We start from the raw sequence: 23049 nt of genomic DNA, 5'->3' as shown, positions 1-23049 counted from the left end.
CCAATACAAATGAAACACACGCTGTTCTACCCAAATTCAAGAAGCCCTCAAAGTTCTACCCTGTCCAGGACAGAGGTTCCGTAATTGAAAAATTTCACTCAAAAGTGGAGAAGGATCTCACTGATTTATATTATCGTGAGAGGCTCTATAAGCAAAATATTACAGTGACAGAACGACAGGCATTACAAAAACTGAGTGAGAATCCCAATTTGGTGATTCGCTCAGCGGATAAGGGGGGGTCTGTAGTTATCCTTGACAGAGGTGATTTTGTCAAGGAGGCAAACAGGCAACTCTCTAACACTAAGGAATATAGGACATTGAGTTTGGATCCTACAAGGGACTTTCAGAGACAGCTCAGGGATCTAATTGATGATGGTCTCGAATTGGGACTATTAGACAAAGATACATGTGATTATCTATTTGTGAGCCACCCTAGAATGCCCATTTTTAACCACCTGCCAAAGGTGCACAAGTCACTCCTGGATGTTAGAGGCAGACCCATTGTCAGCGGCATTGGGTCACTCTTTGAGCCTCTATCGGAGTGGCTTGATGCACTTTTACAGCCAATGATTAAACGTCTATCGAGCTATGTTCTAGACACCAAACATGTTCTGAACCTGGTGTCAGATTTAACTTGGCAGGAGGGCTTCAGTTGGGTCACCGTCTACGTGAAATCTCTGTACTCTTCTATCCCCCATGAGAGGGGGCTAGAAGCGGTTGACTACTACATGAGAAAGTACTATGGTAATAACTCTACATTATGTGATTATGTGCATAGAGTTACACTTTTTCTCCTAACACATAATTTCTTTGAGTTTAATGGTACCTACTTTCTCCAAATGTGTGGCACGGCTATGGGGGCTAAATTTGCCCCCTCCTACGCCAACTTATTCATGGGTTGGTGGGAGGAATGCCACATATTTGGAGAAGAAAACCCCTTCAAGGACAATATTGTCTTCTTCAGGAGATTCATTGATGATCTCCTGTTCGTGTGGAGAGGTAACCCAACAGAGGTTGATGCCTTTGTTGATTACTTAAATAGTAATGACAAGGGGATTGAATTCACCTTTGAAAGTAACAGTTGCAAAATCAATTATCTTGATGTCACCCTTATGGGTAACATAGGTGAGAAAATAACTTCAACCATCTACAGGAAGCCAATAACAGGGAATACCTTACTTCACGCGAAAAGCTGCCATCCCCAACATGTATTTGGTGCAGTAGCAAAGGGTCAATACATAAGGGTCAAAAGGAACTGTAGCAACCAAGTTCATTATGTGAGGGAGAGTAATGATTTAACACGGAGACTTAAAAACAGAGGCTATGAGCAAAAAACAATCAAAAAAGCAAGAAAAATGGCAGATGGATTAGATAGGAAAGATCTTTTACTACCTAGGGACAAAACTACTGGTCCAACTAAACAGTTTGACAAAGGTTCACTCTTCATCACAGACTATTCTATGGAATATGGTGAAGTTTGCAGGAATCATCAAGAAACATTTTAATATGCTTTCTGCTGATGATGATCTGATGGATATTGCTAAAACAGGCTGTCATTTTGCATATAAAAGGAATATGACGATTGGCAATAGGTTAGCCCCAACTAAACTTAAGACCAAACAGCAAGGAGGCTCAGCCTGGCTGACAGTGAAGGGAATGCATAGATGCAATTTCAGGGACTGTGTGGCCTGTGAGAAGGTCATTTGTGGAGACACTTTTCAGTCCACAATCACAGGCCAGTCTTTTGAAATTAAAACTTGCATCACATGTAGATCTAAGTATGTGATCTATTTAATCACTTGCACAATTTGTAAGATTCAATATGTGGGTCTTACAACAAGAGAGATAAGATCACGCATTAGGGAACACCTCTCAACAATTAGGATTGGAAGATCAACTACCCCACTAGTACAACATTTCGCACAAAAACATGACAAGGATACTGATAGCTTCAGCTGGACGGCTATAGAAAGAATTGCAGTTCCATCAAGAGGGGGCGATAGAGAGGTACTTTTGGGTAGGCAGGAGGTGTTCTGGATCTTCAAATTGAGGACCAGAACACCTTCAGGATTAAACTCCTCCTATGACTTGATTAACTATTGGCAATAATGTAATTCATTTTACACCTAAATTCTAAATGTAATGATCCATACCATAAAATTCCCCACAGCTTGTAACAATGTCTACATTCTTCCCAACATTGTTTTGACTTAGGCACAAAACAGTTTGATGTAAACAAATATGCACCCTTACACGTAGGTAAACAGACAATGTGTAGGGGTTATTGTTTGCACATGTATCTCACTTTAACACCAAGGAATCCTGCATAGTTAATTCCACTTCAGGATCTAAATAGTAAGGGTATTATGCAAATAAGTAAACAATTAGTTGTAATAAGTCAGAGGCAGATATGGCAAAACACTGTTAGCAAACAAAGGTTAGACAGTTTAAAAGGATAAGGGTTATGTTTTTTGAAATTAAGTGATAGAGTACACTTTTATATTTCATTTATTTTTGAGATTAGCAGCAAGCAACAGTGTAATGAAATGTTAAAACATTTGTGCCTGTAATTTGTTTTTTGACTCACTTATGCATTGATTTGTTCATGAGTTAAAATGATATTTTGATAGGTGTACTGTTTGGCCAATTGGAGAAAGGTACGCCCTAGAAAAAGGGCGCTTGGTTTTAAAACTTTTATCAGCTAAGAGTACGGCTGCAAAGCCGAAACATGTCAGCTGTTTTTTCCTTCTCCAATTTACCAACCAGCTGCTGTCAAGCCCATAAATTCTGAACACACAGAATTTATCAAAATAAGCAAGCAAGCATTGGAACTTTTATTTTGTAGCTATTTATGAGTGAATAAAAGCTACTTTTTTCATCTACCGGTGCTCCTGATTCTTCATTTGTGCAACTAGAAATAGTGACCCACGGGTATCAACTAGAATTCAAGGATTTTCTCCCAAGGGGGTGATTTCATCTTTCACGATTATCTGTAGACCAGATAACAAGAGAGGCGTTCCTACGCTGTGTAAAAGACCTCTGGACCATGGGAGTAATTTCCCGTTCCAAAGCTGGAACAGGGACAGGGGTTTTACTTAAATCTTTTTGTAGTTCCCAAAAAAGAAGGAACTTTCAGACCCATTTTGGATCTCAAGTGTATAAACAAATTTCTCAGAGTCCCATCGTTCAAAATGGAGACTATACGAACAATCTTACCAATGTTTCAGGAGGGTCAATATATGACTACTGTGGATTTGAAGGATGCATACCTTCATATCCCTATTCACAAGGATCATCATCGGTTCTTAAGGTTTGCCTTCCTGGACAAACACTATCAGTTCGTGGCTCTTCCTTTTGGTCTTGCCACGGCACCCAGAATTTTCACAAAAGTTCTAGGGTCTCTTTTGGCGGTTCTCAGACCGCAGGGCATAGCAGTAGCGCCTTATCTGGACGACATTCTGATTCAGGCGTCGAATTATCAATTGACAAAATCGCACATGGACATAGTATTGTCTTTCCTGAGATCTCATGGTTGGAAAGTGAACATAGAAAAGAGTTCATTAGTTCCACGGAGAAGGGTTTCATTTCTGGGGACCCTTATAGACTCGGCAGACATGAAAATTTTTCTGACAGAGGTCAGAAAAACAAAGATTCTGAATACTTGCCGAGCACTTTAGTCCATTCATCGGCCATCAGTGGCTCAGTGCATGGAAGTCATTGGATTAATGGTAGCGGCGATGGATATAATTCCGCTTGCCCGCTTTCATCTCAGACCATTGCAGCTGTGCATGCTCGGACAGTGGAATGGCGATTATGCAAATTTATCTCCTCAGATAAATCTGGATCGAGAGACTAGAGACTCTCTTCTTTGGTGGTTGTCGCCGGATCATCTGTCCCAGGGGACTTGTTTCCGCAGACCCTCGTGGGTAATAGTGACAATGGATACCAGCCTTCTGGGCTGGGGTGCAGTCTGGAACTCCCTGAAGGCTCAGGGTGTTTGGACTCAGGTGGAGTCTCTACTTCCAATCAATTTTCTGGAACTGAGAGCAATATTCAATATGCTTCTGGCATGGCCTAACTGACTTCGGAAAAATTCATCAGGTTCCAGTTGGACAACATCACGACTGTGGCATATATCAGTCATCAGGGGGAACAAAGAGTTCCTTAGCTATGATAGAGGTATCCAAGATAATACGATGGGCGGAGACCCACTCTTGTTATCTGTCGGCAAAATTGGAAGCGGATTTTCAAAGTCATCAGACTTTTCATCCGGGGGAGTGGAAACTCCATCCGGAGGTATTTGCCTCGCTGATTCTCAGATGGGGCAGACCAGAGTTGAATCTAATGGCGTCTCGAAAGAATGCCAAGCTCCAGAGATACGGATCCAGGTCAAGGGATCCACAGGCCAAACTGATAGATGCCCTGGTAGTGCCTTGGAAGTTCAGCCTAGCTTATATGTTTCCACCATTTCCTCTCCTTCCATGCATGATTGCTCGAATCAAACAGGAGAGAGCTTCAGTAATCCTGATAGCGGCTGCATGGCCACGCAGGACTTGGTATGTGGATCTAGTGGACATGTCCTCTCTGCCACCATGGAAACTTCCTTTAAGACAGCACCTTCTCATTCAAGGTCCTTTCCAACATCCAAATCTAATTTCTCTGCTGCTGACTGCGTGGAGATTGAACGCTTGATTTTATCGAAGCGAGGATTCTCTGATTCGGTAATTGATACTTTGATACAGGCTCTAAAGCCTGTCACTAGAAAAATCTATCATAAGATATGGTGTAAATATCTTTATTGGTGTGAATCCAAGAGTTACTCATGGAGTAAAACTAAGATTCCTAGGATTCTGTCTTTTCTCCAAGAAGGATTGGAGAAAGGGTTATCAGCAAATTCTTTAAAGGGACAGATTTCTGCTTTGTTAATTTTGCTTCACAAACATTTGGCAAATGTGCCGGATGTTCAGTCTTTTTGTCAGGCTTTAACTAGAATTAAGCCTGTATTTAGACCTATTACTCTTCCCTGGAGTTTGAATTTAGTTCTTAGAGTTCGTCAGGGGGTTCCGTTTGAACCCATGCATTCCATAGATATTAAATTATTATCTTGTAAAGTTCTGTTTTCAGTTGCTATTTCTTCTGCTCGAAGAGTTTCTGAGCTTTCAGCGTTACAATGTGATTCTCCTTATCTTATATTTCATTCTGATAAGGTGGTTTTACGTACCAAACCTGGTTCTCTTCCTAAGGTTGTTTCAAATAAGAACATTAATCAAGAAATCGTTGTTCCTTCATTGTGTCCTAATCCTTCTACCAAGAAGGAGCGTCTGTTACACAATCTGGACGTGGTCCGTGCCTTGAAGTTTTACTTACATGCAACCAATGATTTCCGTCAATCATCTTTATTATTCATTGTTTATTCTGGAAAGCGTAGGGGTCAGAAAGCTAAGGCTACCTCTCTTTCTTTTTGGCTGAGAAGTATCATCCGCCTGGCATATGAGACTGCTGGACAGCAGCCTCCAGAAAGAATTACGGCTCATTCTACTAGGACTGTGGCTTCCACATGGGCTTTAAAAAATGATGCTTCTGTTGAACAGATTTGTAAGGCTGCGACTTGGTCGTCCCTTCATACTTTTTCCAAATTTTACAAATTTAATACTTTTGCTTCTTCTGAGGCTATTTTTGGGAGAAAGGTTCTTCAAGCAGTGGTGCCTTCCGTTTAGGTTCCTGTCTTGTTCCCTCCCTTTCATCCGTGTCCTTTTGCTTTGGTATTGGTTTCCCACAAGTAAGGATGAAATCTGTGGACTTGTCATATCTTTGTAAAAGAAAAGTAAATGTATGCTTACCTGATAAATTAATTTATTTTACGATATGACGAGTCCACGGCCCATCCTGTAATTTTTAAGACAGATTTATTTATTTTTGGTAAACTTCAGTCACCTCTGCACCTTTTAGCCTTTCCTTTTCTCTTCCTATGCCTTTGGCCGAATGACTGAGGGTGGAGGGAAAGGGAGGAGCTATATATACAGCTCTGCTGTGGTGCTTTTTGCCACTTCCTGTTAGCAGGAGGTTAATATCCCACAAGTAAGGATGAAATCCATGGACTCGTCATATCGTAAAAGAAATTAATTTATCAGGTAAGCATAAATTTACTTTTTTTTATTTTGGGGGGCTTTTTTATTTTTGTTAGGGGGATTAGATTAGGTGCAATTAGTTTAAAAATCTTGTAATTTCTTTATTATTTTCTCTAATTTAGTGTTTGTTTTTTTGTACTTTAGATAATTTTATTTAATTGTAATTAATTGTATTTAATTTAGGTAGTAGTGTTAGGTGTAATTGTAACTTAGGTTTTATTTTACAGGTATATTTGTCTTTATTTTAACTAGGTAGTTATTAAATAATTTAATAACTATTCTACCTAGTTAAAATAAATACAAAGTTGCCTGTAAAATAAAAATAAACCCTAAGCTAGCTACAATGTAACTATTAGTTATATTGTAGCTAGCTTAGGGTTTATTTTATAGGTAAGTATTTAGTTTTATATAGGAATTATTTAGTTAATGATAGTAATTTTATTTAGATTTATTTAAATTATATTTAAGTTAGGGGGGGTAGGGTTAGACTTAGGTTTAGGTGTTAATATGTTTATAATAGTGGCGGCGACGTTGGGCGCGGCAGATTAGGGGTTGATAAATGTAGACAGGTGGCAGTGATGTTAGGGCCGGCAGATTAGGGGTTAATAATATTTAACTAGTGTTTGGGATGCGGTAGTGCGGCGGTTTAGGGGTTAATATGTTTATTATAGTGGCGGCGACGTTGGGGCGGCAGATAAGGGGTTAAAAAGTGTAGGTAGAAAGCTAACTCAGTTTAATATTCAAATAGCACCTTAATTATGATTCTTACTAACAGTGGCAGTTAAACGTTAATCAGGTCTCCGCTATAGTAGAGACTTTTTTTTAGCTCAGTCTGATAATTCTCTTTACTAGCTAACTTGTTGGTTTACCATATAGCAGGAGCTGTACTTAGGATCCTATATTTATTCTTTCTGGATAAGCGAGTATTTAAAGGTATAAGGGGTATAGAGAGATTTAAACGGCTTAATGCTGTGGATATTTTTTTTGCACTAAAAACTGAGTACTGATCCCTGTAATAAATGCTTGCAAGTGTTGAATCAATATATTATTTATATTATTTGCCAATATATAAACATAATATTGCCAGCTCATATTTTTGAGTCAGTGCCTATTATTACAATGATAATCTTTGCAACAATAGATATATATGGATAAAATATTGTTGATACAACTTGCACAAATTCTATAATAACACAGCTGTCAACTTTTGTGACCTTAAAGGCATATACCATACCTTATAACTACTAACGTTTTTGTTTAACAACAATTTAGGTCTCCTAACATTAAACCACCACAGGTTGCAACATTTGTAACGAAAAGCCTAACAAACATTGTAACTATTATTCTTGTATGTGATTGAACTACCAGTATATTTATACGGTGTGTCTTTTGGATTATTTAAGAGACCTACACCCTAACGCACAAATATATACATCTCATCACGCATCGTTTACAATAGTATGGCACTTTTCAGTATAGGCTAACAAACATATTAGATACCTTACGCTACCACTGCTTATAACAATTTGTTCACTCCCAAGGGTTAATCATTTGTATAAACACATATATTATATGTACTTCTTGTGAGTAACTAATTAGCATTATACAGGTGCACTCTAGATAATTTTACTACCTGAGTTCCAGCAAGTTTTAACTGTATGTGTGTGTGTGCGTGCGTACCAGTCCTGCTGGAATGCCATATTTTTTTCTCCCAATAAAGTTATTTAGTGTAAATGGGTATGTCTGTGATATTTTAAAATATCTGAATCTTTTGCTACAAATCGAAGAATATTTCTACAGTGGGTTCTAAGCATTTAACTAGTCCAGTAACCAGCAGTCTTTTCTTTGCGCTGCAAATCTCCTTGCATCTCCTTGTACATTCTGATGTATATTACTGCTTCGGGTTCTGGAATTTAAGGGTAATAAGTAATAAATTATTTCAATTTATCCCTTAAATTTTGATTAATAAACCCACTCAACTTTCCCTCACCTTCTCCCCCGCAAACTAATATAATGTTAGTATCTGCGATGTCGGGGGCGGCAGATTAGACTTAATAAGTATAAGATTAGGGGTGTTTAGACTCGGGGTTCATGTTAGGGTGATTGGTGTAGACATAAAATGTATTTCCCCATAGGAATCAATGGGGCTGCGTTAGGAGCTTTTCCCTGCTTTTTTCCTATGGGGAAATCGCGCACGAGCATGTTTTACCAGCTCACCGCTAACGTAAGCAGCGCTGGTACTGAGGTGAGATGTGGAGCAAAAATTTGCTCTTTGCTCACTTTTTTGCGGATTCTAAAAACCCGTAATATCAGCACTGTCTGTAAGTGAACGGTGAGCATAAACTGCTCGTTAGCACCGCACAGCCTCTAACGCAAAACTTGTAATCTAGGCGATCTAAAATAGACTTAGCCCCGAGTAACACAGAACTCCCTTTTATATTATGAAGAAGACAATTTCCTTTTAAATTGGCATTTGCTATGACTTTTAACAAGTCTCAAAGCCAAACTTTGGATAGAGTTGGTATCTGTTTGCCTGAACCTCTTTTCAGCCATGGTCAGCTATATGTAACGTTCTCTCGAGTGAAAAGCTCTGCTGATGTTAAAGTGAAAGTCATAGATGGATGAGAACAAGGCTGTTTAATAACAGAAAGTGATTCCTATTTTACAAAAAATATGGTCTACAACGAAATCTACTCAAATTAGGCATAATTAGAAGAGCACTTAAAAAAAAAATAGGACAGTATGGAGAAGGTTGTCCAGATTCCTTGCCCTGTGTGGATTTTAATCTCCTGCAAATGCTACTGCAAACCTCAATTTAAAAAAATAGACTTCCTTCTGGGCAGGCTTATCGCCTAGTCTAGTATAAAACATTTTAAAAACTTACTCAGTAGCTCCCAGTTTAGCACTTTTTATGAGGCTGACTGGGGCACCCAGTATAAGGTGCTGGAAAACCAAGAAGAACCCGGTTTAGAAATACATTTTAATTTTTTAAAAGTATGTATTATTTTTTTCATTTTTCTGTAGTGTAGCGATCCCCTCACATCCTCCTTCCTGCAATCACCAAAGTAGGGGTGCCCACCTGTCCCTGATTCCCCATTTTTCTGTAGTGCAGCATCCCTTCCCTCCCTCTTCCTTCCATACTTTATTTTCTGTAGCATAGAGGCCCTCCCATTCCCTCCCACTCTCTCCACCCTCCAACACTGTGCTACCCACCCACATCCCTCCTTCTTTCCTGCACCTTCCACTGGTACTGAGGGAGATCTTTACAGTTAGTGACACAGAACGTATCACTATCTGTAACGACCTGGCAATCTGACCTCATATGGTAAAGTGGCACTGATCATGTTCTTTTACCATATGAGGACAGATTGCCTACAGCTCAGGAACTGTAGTCTCGGCTGACACTTTACAACCAAAACTGCTGCTGAAGCTGTGATGTATATATACGTTATGCAGTACGATGGGCTTTGTACTGCATGATGTATATATACATCATATTGGGTCAAGGGGTTAAAAAATGGACATCTTGAGTGATCTGTATGAAGACTGAACAATTTTCATCATAGTTATAATACCAGAACTAAAAATAATAAACCAATATTCAGCTGTAAAATAAAGCTGATGACGTGATTCTAGCACAAATAATAATCAATTACAATAAATGCAAAGTAGCATTAAAATAAATTTCATGTTACCTCCTTCAGCACCTAGTAACATAGATTAAAAACATAGCTTTTATTATTTTACTGACCTTACTTTATCAAAGGGTTTAATTTTAGTAAGTTTGATTTTAGAGTCCCAAAGAAATGGATATGAATGGAAGAATGATTGCATGAAGAAAATGTATTAATTTAGTAGCTCCTGGATATTTGTATGCTTCTAGTGCCTCGCAAGAGAATTATAAAGAAAAATCTTTAACCCCTTAATGACCGCAGCACTTTTCCATTTTCTGTCCGTTTGGGACCAAGGCTATTTTTACATTTCTGCGGTGTTTGTGTTTAGCTGTAATTTTCCTCTTACTCATTTACTGTACCCACACATATTATATACCGTTTTTCTCGCCATTAAATGGACTTTCTAAAGATACCATTATTTTCATCATATCTTATAATTTACTATAAAAAAATTTATAAAAATATGAGGAAAAAATTGAAAAAAAACACACTTTTTTAACTTTGACCCTCAAAATCTCCTACACTTCAACAACTACCAAAAAACTCCCATGCTAAATAGTTTCTAAATTTTGTCCTGAGTTTAGAAATACTCAATGTTTACATGTTCTTTGCTTTTTTTGCAAGTTATAGGGCAATAAGTACAAGTAGCACTTTGCTATTTCCAAAAAATTTTTAAAAAAATTAGCGATAGTTACATTGGAACACTGATATCTGTCAGGAATCCCTGATTAACCCTTCACATATATATATTTTTTAAAAGAACACAACCTAAGGTATTAAACATGGAGTATTTTGACTCTTTCCATGCAACTATTTTACCACCAATCTATGCCAAAGTTTGAAAAAAAAAAAAAAAATGGTGATTTTTTGACAAAATAGCAATTCAAGAATACATTTACTGAGAACGTTAAGGGTTACTGCCAAATAACACCCCAATATGTCTTCAGCAGCATCTCCTGAGTACAGTGATACCACCCATGTATAGGTCTGTTGGGTTCTCTGGGGGCTAAAAGGCCTTATTTTTAGGGGGCGCATTCCAGTTTTTTAATTTGGAATTTTCACATCTGTCGTCATGCACCCATGTCCTATTTGGGACATTTCTGAAGCCGGACAATGCAAATTACCCCCAAAAAACCATATATTTTTAAAAAGTAGACACCCTAGGGTATTTCAAATGCTGGTATTTTAACACTTTGCATGCACTAATTCAACCACCAGTCTTTGTCAAACTTTTGGGTAGTCATTTTGGTGTGTTATTTTTCACACGCATTGTACTTTAGGCATGGATTCTCAGTTCCTGTTATATGTTACTGAGCAAAAACACCTCAATATGTGTTCAACAACAACTTCTGAGTACAGTGATACCCCCCATGTATAGGTGTGTCGGGTTCTCTGGGGGCTAAAAGGCCTTAATTTTAGGGGGCGCATTCCAGTTTTTCAACTTGGAATTTTCATATCTGTCATCATGCACCCATGTCCTATTTGGGACATTTCTGAAGCCGGCCAATGTAAATTACCCCCATCAAACCATATATTTTTGAAAGTAGACATCCTAGGGTATTTCAAATGCTGGTATTTTAACACTTTCCATGCACTAATTCAACCACTAGTCTTTGTCAAACTTTTAGGTAGTCATTTTTTTGCATTATTTTTCACACACATTGTACTTTAGGCATATATTCTCAGTCCCTGTTATGTGTTACTGCCAAAAAAAACCTCAATATGTATTCAACAACATCTCCTGAGTACAGTGATACCCCCCATGTATAGGTGTGTCGGGTTCTCTGGGGGCTAAAAGGCCTTAATTTTTAGGGGGCGCATTCCAGTTTTTCAACTTGGAATTTTCACATCTGTCATCATGCACCCATGTCCTATTTGGGACATTTCTGAAGCCGGCCAATGTAAATTACCCCCATCAAACCATATATTTTTGAAAAGTAGACACCCTAGGGTATTTCAAATGCTGGTATTTTAACACTTTCCATGCACTAATTCAACCACTAGTCTTTGTCAAACTTTTAGGTAGTCATTTTTTTGCATTATTTTTCACACACATTGTACTTTAGGCATATATTCTCAGTCCCTGTTATGTGTTACTGCCAAAAAAAACCTCAATATGTATTCAACAACATCTCCTGAGTACAGTGATACCCCCCATGTATAGGTGCGTCGGGTTCTCTGGGGGCTAAAAGGCCTTAATTTTAGGGGGCGCATTCCAGTTTTTCAACTTGGAATTTTCACATCTGTCATCATGCACCCATGTCCTATTTGGGACATTTCTGAAGCCGGCCAATGTAAATTACCCCCATCAAACCATATATTTTTGAAAAGTAGACACCCTAGGGTATTTCAAATGCTGGTATTTTAACACTTTCCATGCACTAATTCAACCACTAGTCTTTGTCAAACTTTTAGGTAGTCATTTTTTTGCATTATTTTTCACACACATTGTACTTTAGGCATATATTCTCAGTCCCTGTTATGTGTTACTGCCAAAAAAAACCTCAATATGTATTCAACAACATCTCCTGAGTACAGTGATACCCCCCATGTATAGGTGCGTCGGGTTCTCTGGGGGCTAAAAGGCCTTAATTTTAGGGGGCGCATTCCAGTTTTTCAACTTGGAATTTTCACATCTGTCATCATGCACCCATGTCCTATTTGGGACATTTCTGAAGCCGGCCCAATGTAAATTACCCCCATCAAACCATATATTTTTGAAAAGTAGACACCCTAGGGTATTTCAAATGCTGGTATTTTAACACTTTCCATGCACTAATTCAACCACTAGTCTTTGTCAAACTTTTAGGTAGTCATTTTTTTGCATTATTTTTCACACACATTGTACTTTAGGCATATATTCTCAGTCCCTGTTATGTGTTACTGCCAAAAAAAAAAAACCTCAATATGTATTCAACAACATCTCCTGAGTACAGTGATACCCCCCATGTATAGGTGTGTCGGGTTCTCTGGGGGCTAAAAGGCCTTAATTTTAGGGGGCGCATTCCAGTTTTTCAACTTGGAATTTTCACATCTGTCATCATGCACCCATGTCCTATTTGGGACATTTCTGAAGCCGGCCAATGTAAATTACCCCCATCAAACCATATATTTTTGAAAAGTAGACACCCTAGGGTATTTCAAATGCTGGTATTTTAACACTTTCCATGCACTAATTCAACCACTAGTCTTTGTCAAACTTTTAGGTAGTCATTTTTTTGCATTATTTTTCACCCACATTGTACTTTAGGCATATATTCTCAGTCCCTGTTATGTGTTACTGCCAAAAAAAACCTCAATATGTATTCAACAACATCTCCTGAGTACAGTGATACCCCCCATGTATAGGTTATGTCGGGTTCTCTGGGGGGCTAAAAGGCCTTAATTTTAGGGGGCGCATTCCAGTTTTTCAACTTGGAATTTTCACATCTGTCATCATGCACCCATGTCCTATTTGGGACATTTCTGAAGCCGGCCAATGTAAATTACCCCCATCAAACCATATATTTTTGAAAAGTAGACACCCTAGGGTATTTCAAATGCTGGTATTTTAACACTTTCCATGCACTAATTCAACCACTAGTCTTTGTCAAACTTTTAGGTAGTCATTTTTTTTGCATTATTTTTCACACACATTGTACTTTAGGCATATATTCTCAGTCCCTGTTATGTGATTACTGCCAAAAAAAACCTCAATATGTATTCAACAACATCTCCTGAGTACAGTGATACCCCCCATGTATAGTAGCGTGTGTCGGGTTCTCTGGGGGCTAAAAGGCCTTAATTTTAGGGGGCGCATTCAGTTTTTCAACTTGGAATTTTCACATCCTGTCATCATGCACCCATGTCCTATTTGGGACATTTCTGAAGCCGGCCAATGTAAATTACCCCCATCAAAACCATATATTTTTGAAAAGTAGACACCCTAGGGGTATTTCAAATGCTGGTATTTTAACACTTTCCATGCACTAATTCAACCACTAGTCTTTGTCAAACTTTTAGGTAGTCATTTTTTTGCATTATTTTTCACACACATTGTTTACTTTAGGCATATATTCTCAGTCCTGTTATGTGTTACTGCCAAAAAAAACCTCAATATGTATTCAACAACATCTCCTGAGTACAGTGATACCCCCCATGTATAGGTGTGTCGGGTTCTCTGGGGGCTAAAGGCCTTAATTTTAGGGGGCGCATTCCAGTTTTTCAACTTGGAATTTTCACATCTGTCATCATGCACCCATGTCCTATTTGGACATTTCTGAAGCCGGCCAATGTAAATTACCCCCATCAAACCATATATTTTTGAAAAGTAGACACCCTAGGGTATTTCAAATGCTGGTATTTTAACACTTTCCATGCACTAATTCAACCACTAGTCTTTGTCAAACTTTTAGGTAGTCATTTTTTTTGCATTATTTTTCACACACATTGTACTTTAGGCATATATTCTCAGTCCCCTGTTATGTGTTACTGCCAAAAAAACCTCAATATGTATTCAACAACATCTCCTGAGTACAGTGATACCACCCATGTATAGGTGTGCTGGGTTCTCTGGGGGCTAAAAGGCCTTATTTTTAGGGGGCGCATTTCAGTTTTTCAACTTGGAATTTTCACATCCCATGCACCCATGTCCTATGTAGGACATTTCTGAAGCGGCCAATGTAATTTACCCCCATCAAACCATATATTTTTGAAAAGTAGACACCCTAGGGTATTTCAAATGCTGGTATTTTAACACTTTCCATGCACTAATTCTTTGTCAAACTATTAGGCAGTCATTTTTTGTGTGTTATTTTTCACACACATTGTACTTTAGACATGAATTCTCAGCTCCTGTTATGTTGTTACTGCCAAAGAAGACCCCCAATATGTGTTCACCAACATCTCCTGAGTACAGTGATACCACCTATGCATAAGTTTCTTGGCTTGTTCGGGGGGTGTAATGCCAAATGTCCAACATGCGTTTGTGATTTTTTTTTCACATTTAACATATTTTCTTTGCTATTGTCTTTTTGGGGGTATGTTAAAATACCCCCAATTTATTTGTTTCCATGAATGTGCATATTTTTGAAATGTTGACACCCCAAGGTATTGTATATGGTGTGCTTTGATGCATTTGAAGTAACTGTTTTAGCTAAAAAAATTGGAGGAAAGGTATGGTGGCATTTTTTCAATTTTCATTTTTACACACACATTGCTTTTTGACTATGATTTTAGGAGAGACTGTTGTAAGTTAGTGCAAAAAAATACTTCAGGTTGTTTTCTGCTAGGCACCCTGAGTACACCTATGCCCCCCATGCATAGGTTTGCCAGGATTTTGGGAAGGTTATGTTACAATTTTATGACTTGTGATTTTAGTTATTAAGTGAGAGTATTTCTTCTGATAGGCCTATCTTTAGTTTGGGGCCTATTGTAAACCCCACTTTTATTTATTGCCATGAATGTGCATATTTTTGAAATGTTGACACCCCACAGGTATTGTATATGGTTGTGCTTTGATGCATTTGAAGTAACTGTTTTAGCTAAAAAAATTGGAGAAAGTGTATGGTGGCATTTTTTCAATTTTCATTTTTACACACACATTAGCTTTTTGACTATGATTTAGGAGAGGACTGTTGTAAGTTAGTGCAAAAAAATACTTCAGGTTGTTTTCTGCTAGGCACCTGAGTACACCTATGCCCCCCATGCATAGGTTTGCCAGGATTTTGGGAAGGTTATGTTACAATTTTATGACTTGTGATTTTAGTTATTAAGTGAGAGTATTTCTTCTGATAGGCCTATCATTAGTTTGGGGCCTATTGTAAACCCCACATTCTATTTTATTGCCATGAATGTGCATATTTTTGAAATGTTGACACCCCAAGGTATTGTATATGGTGTGCTTTGATGCATTTGAAGTAACTGTTTTAGCTAAAAAAATTGGAGAAAGTGTATGGTGGCAATTTTTTCAATTTTCATTTTTACACACACATTGCTTTTTGACTATGATTTAGGAGAGGACTGTTGTAAGTTAGTGCAAAAAAAATACTACAGGTTGTTTTCTGCTAGGCACCCTGAGTACACCTATGTCCCCATGCATAGGTTTGACAGGGGTTTTTGTAAAAAAAAAAAAAAAGAACAGCCCCCATTTTAGAAAAAAAAATATATTAGTGAAATGTAAAAATCTGGCATATTAAAAGTAAAAAAATAACAAAAAATTTAACAGTAAACATAACAAAAAAAAATAACAGCAAATTTATTTATTTTTAAAAATTGACCATTGTATGGTACCGCTTGAAGCAGTCCCCAATGCAGAGTCCAGGCTGTCCAGGGCAATCAGGGACAGTATGATATACAGTGTCCCTTCTCTGCCCCCTCTTGGTACAGACTCTGCATTTTTTTTTGTGGTCTCTGCTTTGCGGCAGTAGGGGGGATTTTAAAAATAAAATGAGTAGCCCCAACTCTGCTCTCTCCCCATCACCGCCCGGGGAGCAGGTGCATCATGGTACAAAATCCCCGAAATGATCTGGAGCTGAAATTGTAAAAAAAGTCAGTTTCATTCCGGGGTTTGCTTTTTTGAACAACAAAAAAGCTGTTGTGGGTTGCAATCTGCATTAGGTAAATTGCAACCTTTTTGTACCAGGCCCTTGTCTTCCGCATAATTAGGTAGGGCTGCAGCAGCTGATCTGCCAGCATCAACCCCACCCATATGCCGGTTATAAGATTTGATGCACACTGGCTCCCCTTATGATCTCAGCTCTGCCACGTACAGAGACCGCCACCGTCCTCTCTGTGTGGATGGTGGTAAGAAGGTATACATCCTTCTTGTCTCCTGTACTTCAGTGCCAACAGCTCCTCTTGGCGCAGAGCAGAGGTCTCCCCCCTTCGTAGCCGGGTGCGTACAAGTTGTCCTGGGAAACCTTTGCGGTTCTTTTTAATAGTACCGCAAGCTACTGTATCAAAGCAATACAGTAGCTTGAACAAAAGGACACTTGTATAAAAATTGTCTAAGTACAAGTGATACCCTTTGTTCATTAGGGGTAATATCAGGTCCCAGACAATCTTGCCAGTGGTTCCCATATGTTCTGGGCAACCTGGAGGGTCAAGGTGGCTATCCTTTCCCTCATACACCCGGAAGGCCTGAGTATACCCAGTCTCGCTCTCACAGAGCTTATACACCTTTACCCCCATACCTGGAGCGCTTGGAAGGAATATACTGCTTGAATCCCAGCCTTCCCTTATACTTCATCAGGGATTCATCAACGCATATATTCCTCCAGGTGTATAAGCCTCTGCAAACCTGGCAGAAAAGTGGGTAATCAGGGGGCGGATTTTATACAGCCTGTCAAATTGGGGATGCTCCCTAGGGGGGGCACAGGCTGTTGTCGCTGAAGTGCATGAAATGAAGAATCATTTCATATCTCTGCCTCGACATACTCTGGGAGAAAATGGGGGTAGAGCAGATGGGGCTACTGCTCCAGTAGGAGCGAACGGAGGGTTTCTTTATGATGCCCATCAGCATAGTCAATGCCCAGAATTTTTTAAATTCTGGCACATTGATGGGGGCCCATTGCTGCTTTGCCAAATATGTTTCAGGCTTTGCAGCACGGTACTGATGGGCATATAAATTAGTTTGGGCGACAATGTTCCCCAATACATCATCACCCAGAAACACCTCCAGAAACTGTTGGGGGCTAAAACCTGCCACATCTATATTTATGCCAGCATTTGCTGTGAAGGGTGGGATATCTGGCCTCTGGAGATGAGGCGTTACCCACTCTTCAGCGGCAATGGCAGCAACACGCCTCCTTCTAGCAGGGGGGCTGGCAGGGGGGCTAGCAGGGGGGCTGGCAGGGGGGCTAGCAGCCACAGATACATCACTATCAGTTGAGACTGCATCTAATGATGTATCTGAGCATATGGCAGGGTCAAAATTGGGGTCTGAGTCAGACATAGAGGCATCTGACTCTGACGCAAGGATGGCATACGCCTCCTCAAACACTATATCTTTTCTGTGACATTTTTGTATCTGTCACAGAAAACCAAAATTAATTAATTAACTAAATGGCCTTTGGGTTTTTTTTAAAAAAAGTACAGCTATGCTAATGCCAGTGATTTATAGCGATCACTGGCAAGCTAGGGGTTAAATACTCTTTAAATTAAATTAACTAAATGGCCTTTGGGTTTTTTTTTAAAAAAGTACAGCTATGCTAATGCCAGTGATTTATAGCGATCACTGGCAAGCTAGGGGTTAAATACTCTTTAAATTAAATTAACTAAATGGCCTTTGGGTTTTTTTATAAAAAAGTACAGCTATGCTAATGCCAGTGATTTATAGCGATCACTGGCAAGCTAGGGGTTAAATACTCTTTAAATTAAATTAACTAAATGGCCTTTGGGTTTTTTTTTAAAAAAAGTACAGCTATGCTAATGCCAGTGATTTATAGCGATCACTGGCAAGCTAGGGGTTAAATACTCTTTAAATCAAATTAAATTAGCTAAATGGCTCTGAAAGGAGCGTTTAGGTTTTAAAAAATTACAACAACAAAAATTAACCCTAAAAAATGCACAGACAGCAAAAATGTAGAGCTATGCTAATGCCAGTGATTTATAGCGATCACTGGCAAGCTAGGGGTTAAATACTCTTTAAATTAAATTAAATTAGCTAAATGGCTCTGAAAGGAGCCTTTTGGTTTTTTAAAAAATTACAACAACACAAATTAACCCCTAAAAAAAATTCACAGACAGCAAAAATGTACAGCTATGCTAATGCCAGTGATGTATAGCGATCACTGGCAAGCTAGGGGTTAAATACTATTTAAATTAAATTAAATTAGCTAAATGGCTCTGAAAGGAGCGTTTAGGTTTTTAAAAAATTACAACAACAAAAATTAACCCCTAAAAAATGCACAGACAGCAAAAAATACAGCTATGCTAATGCCAGTGATGTATAGCGATCACTGGCAAGCTAGGGGTTAAATAGTCTTTAAATTAAATTAAATTAGCTAAATGGCTCTGAAAGGAGCCTTTGAGTTTTTAAAAAAAATACAACAACAAAAATTAACCCCTAAAAAAATGCACAGACAGCAAAAAAAAGTGCAGCTGTGCTACTGCCAGTGATTTATAGTGATCACTGGCAAGCTAGGGGTTAATGGCTCTGAAAAGAGCCTTTGGATTTTAAATTTTTTAACAAAATAAAAGAAATAAATCTCTCTCTGCTAAAATACAGGTCTCTCTCTTTCTCCAACAAAATGGCAAGTGAGGAGAGGGAGGGAGATCCACACTGATCAGAGTCAATATTTACAAATATTGACATGATCAGACAAATGGGGTATTTTATTATTATTTTTTTTTTTTCTAAGAAGGCTCAGATTGGGTGACCCTAGCTTGCCCCTATGGTGAGACAGGCTAGGGACACCCCCAGATGCCCCATGATGCACCGGGCATCGCCATTTTGGAAGCCTCATGGGGGAGGGGGGGGGCGCTATATGTGGGCTTTATTATTTTATATATTATATTTTTTTTTTAAATTTTTTACTTTGATTTATATACTAACTAAGTGCCTCGACCCACCGAGGCACTTAGCACACTAGCAGAGCATCGGAAGCGTGTCCGATCGCTTCCGATGCTCTGCTGCACTGCCGGGCTCCACGTGGAGCAAAACCGGAAGTGATCACTCAAGGGGGAGTGATCGCTCCGGTCCCGGCACTCCGTAACAGCACTGCAGGGATGCCCAGACATCGAGGCATCCCTGCAGTACTGTAATAGTGCCTGGAAGCGATCTTGATCGCTTCCAGCACTCACTTTAGCCGAGGACGTGCAGGGTACGTCGTCAGGCGTTAACTGCCTTTTTTTTTCAGACGTACCCTGCACGTCCTCGGTCACTAAGGGGTTAAGGATAGGCTATGATAAGGAAGTTCAATACATTTTTAGCAAGTAAAAGAAAAGTATGAACTGCAGTTTTGTGATGAAAAGTTTGGTTGTACTTTGTGGTAGCTTCAATATATCAACATATGAAAGAAATTGAGTATAAAAAGCAAATTTTTCTTCTTTGACTTTTTGCACTTTGTTTTGTACTTTCATATTGATACTCTAAGTTTAACCAACATTTTCTTTCTCCAGCATTTCCTACTTTATGCTACAGTCATATAAACAATCTTACTTGAAGCAACATTTCAGATGCCACTTCAAAAGAAAAGAAAATGTGTTTGAAGAGACACTTATTGAAATGGAAAACATTATTACTTTGTATTATTTACTTGTATGAAGCATCAATTGATTATTGCATATATCTTCAGTGACTAAAATAATGTAAACTTGTTAAATCTTCACACTTGTGTAGTAGATTTAGGTTAGATCACTCAAATATTTATAACATTCCAAAATTAAATAGTAAACCTGAAGTTCTCTGCCTTTTTATTTGGAATCTGAAAAAACAGTTAAACAAGTCAATTTAAAAAGTCAGATTCAAACACAGTTTTGACTTTTTTGGGGGGGTTTTAGGCTTAAATTTTCCAATACATTTTGCATTTGTGAATGCTTTATTTGCATCTATCTAAACATCTTTGAATGTGTGAGACATGCCCAATAATTGCTATCCGATGTAAGAATATAGCTTATAGGAAAAGTAAACTTGTGAGCTTACATGCTAAAGTGAGTACAAAGGAAACTGATAACAAAAAAGGTTCTGAGGGGAGAAAATGTAGATATAGGTTAGTGCACATTGTATACCTCCCTAAATAGTAGTCATTTTTTAGAAATTTGTAAAGATCGGAAAGTTTGGGCCAAGTCTTGTGGAGCAAAACAGAGAATCCCATAAACAGGTGCAATTCTAGAAAATTCCTGTAGGTGGGAATGTCAGGAGGTAACAAGAGAGGATAAAAGAAGTAGGCATCTGAAAAAACAACAACGGGGAAGGTAAGGAGAATATTTGGAGAGGAGCTCAGACATCCAATGGGATAGAGTAATGATCTTGAATTTTATTTTTTAAGGTAAAGAAAAACAGTAGATAGATTGGTAGAGATGTCAAGTAGATAAGAAGTAATGTGTAAGGTAAATAAATTTGACAGAAGCATTCATGATGGACTGCAAAGTAGAAAGACAGAGGAAACCAGAGAAGAGGGAGTTGATGTAGTCAAGGCAACACATCTTTGTTGCATCTTGTGAGAGGAAGTGATCAATTTTGGATGATGGGAGCAAAGGACATTTCTTATATAGTGGAAAATAATTCATCAATTTGGTGATGATGAAATGTTCTCCGACTGGCTGGTTTTAAATTTCTCCTGTGTAACAGAAAGCACCACTGACATTAAGCCAAATTATTTCTACTGAACTTAAAGAGGCATGAAAGTCAAAATGAAACTTTTATTATTATTTATATTATTATTATTTATAAATCAATAGCAATTTCCATTGTGCTGATGTATGATATAGATTGAGCAATAGCACTTTCCGATTGACATATGTTATTAGATGTATGTCTTTCACTTGGTATCCTTTGTTGCAACATAGCTGTTTTTTCCAAGAACCTATCTTTTTTTTTTTTTTTACAAATATTGAGGTCGATCACAATCCTTTAGAAAAATGTATGAAATGATTCATCTACAAAAATCTCCAAAGACTTTAATGGGGATTTGCTGTTTAAAACCTTTAGGTATTTTTTTCTAATGGATTGTACTTGATCTTATAGTTGTAAACACAGCTGCCATATACAGCCCTATTCCAAGTCAAGAGGTAATTCCATCTGAAATTCACTAGACTATGGACAAAGCAGGATTATGTTATCAGAAACAACATTCTTTTTAACCCAGGCACATAAATTGTGGTGAAAAAATATTAAACACATGCTCCTGTATAATTGTGTAAGATTTTTTACAAGGAAACATTCAATATTTTGCATAGGTTTTACCTGTAGTGCTGAGTTTCTTATTAGTGGGCATTGGCATAAGGTATAAGTTATATACTCTGTTAAATAAAATATAATGTGCCAATTCCTTATGAATAAAGATCTGCAGAGGGCGCTAAAGTTGAAAGAAGGTGGGGTCTGGATGCAATATATAATAATTACTGCAGCAGCTAAACCTAATAATATAAATACCAATGGTGAAAGGTAAAAAAGAGAACTATATAAGTATATGTAAATATATACGTGGTATGTGCACATATGTGTAGAACAAACCTTATGTGCAACAAACCTAATGTTTGAAAATGCACATATGCACACGTAGATGTGAGAAGAGATATATCTATATGTGCAAAGAAATATATCTGCTAAAATCTAAAAAAAGTAAATTAAAAAACATAATAAAATTTAAAATACCAATGATAAAAAAAGAATGAAAATAATATAAAATTTTAAAATTGTAATGAAAGTCAACAAGTCAGCTCTTCTTCTGGCGGATTGGGCTAGCAGAAGTGATCTAGAAGAACAAAAAAGAAGAGTGCCTCATGGGGCAGAAACTTCAATATTCAAATGTGTACTGTATGTGTTTTTAAAGTGCTGTCAAATGGCTACTCACAAGGGAATATGCACTGTGATGTTGTGCAATTAAAAGGACATAATACTCATATGCTAAATCACTTGAAACTGATGCCGTATAACTGTAAAAAGCTGACAGGAAAATATCTTCTGAGCATCTCTATGTAAAAAAGGAAGATATTTTACCTCACAATTTTACCTCAGCTCAGCAGCGTAAGTTCTGTGTAAAAAGTTATACTCAGCTGCAGCCCAGGTGCAGAAAAAAAAGAAAAGAAATGAACAGCAGCCAATTAGCATCAACAGTGCTGAGGTCATGAACTCTTTTACTGTGATCTCATGAGATTTCACTTAACTCTCATGAGATTTCATTGTAAACTTCCCTACACTGAATAGGAAAATAAGATTAGAGGCTCAATCCTTCGGCTGTCCCGGGACAGACATACTGATATGCTGCTTAGAAGTCCTTTACAATAGGATGTGGCTACTGAGAAACTTTTGAGGTAAAATATCTTTCTTTTTTACATAGAGATGTTCAGGTGATATTTTCTAGTCAGCTTTCTACAGTTATACTGCATCACTTTCAAGTGTTTAAACATTTGGGTATTATGGCCCTTTAACACAGGCTGGCTTTGCAGTCTCCAGTTGACAGTTGTAAGTGTTGGCTCCCAGGATACAGGGCAAGACACTAGTCTCAGAGAAGCTGTGATTATAAACTCTTCAATATATAAAGGAGAAAAGACTTCTCATGGTGCAGATAAAATTAAAACAAGAGAAATAACAGACTGTGATC

The sequence above is a fragment of the Bombina bombina genome, chromosome 2, assembly GCF_027579735.1.
Source record: "Bombina bombina isolate aBomBom1 chromosome 2, aBomBom1.pri, whole genome shotgun sequence".
NCBI lineage: Eukaryota > Metazoa > Chordata > Amphibia > Anura > Bombinatoridae > Bombina > Bombina bombina.
Note: the sequence above shows the minus strand (reverse complement) of the source record.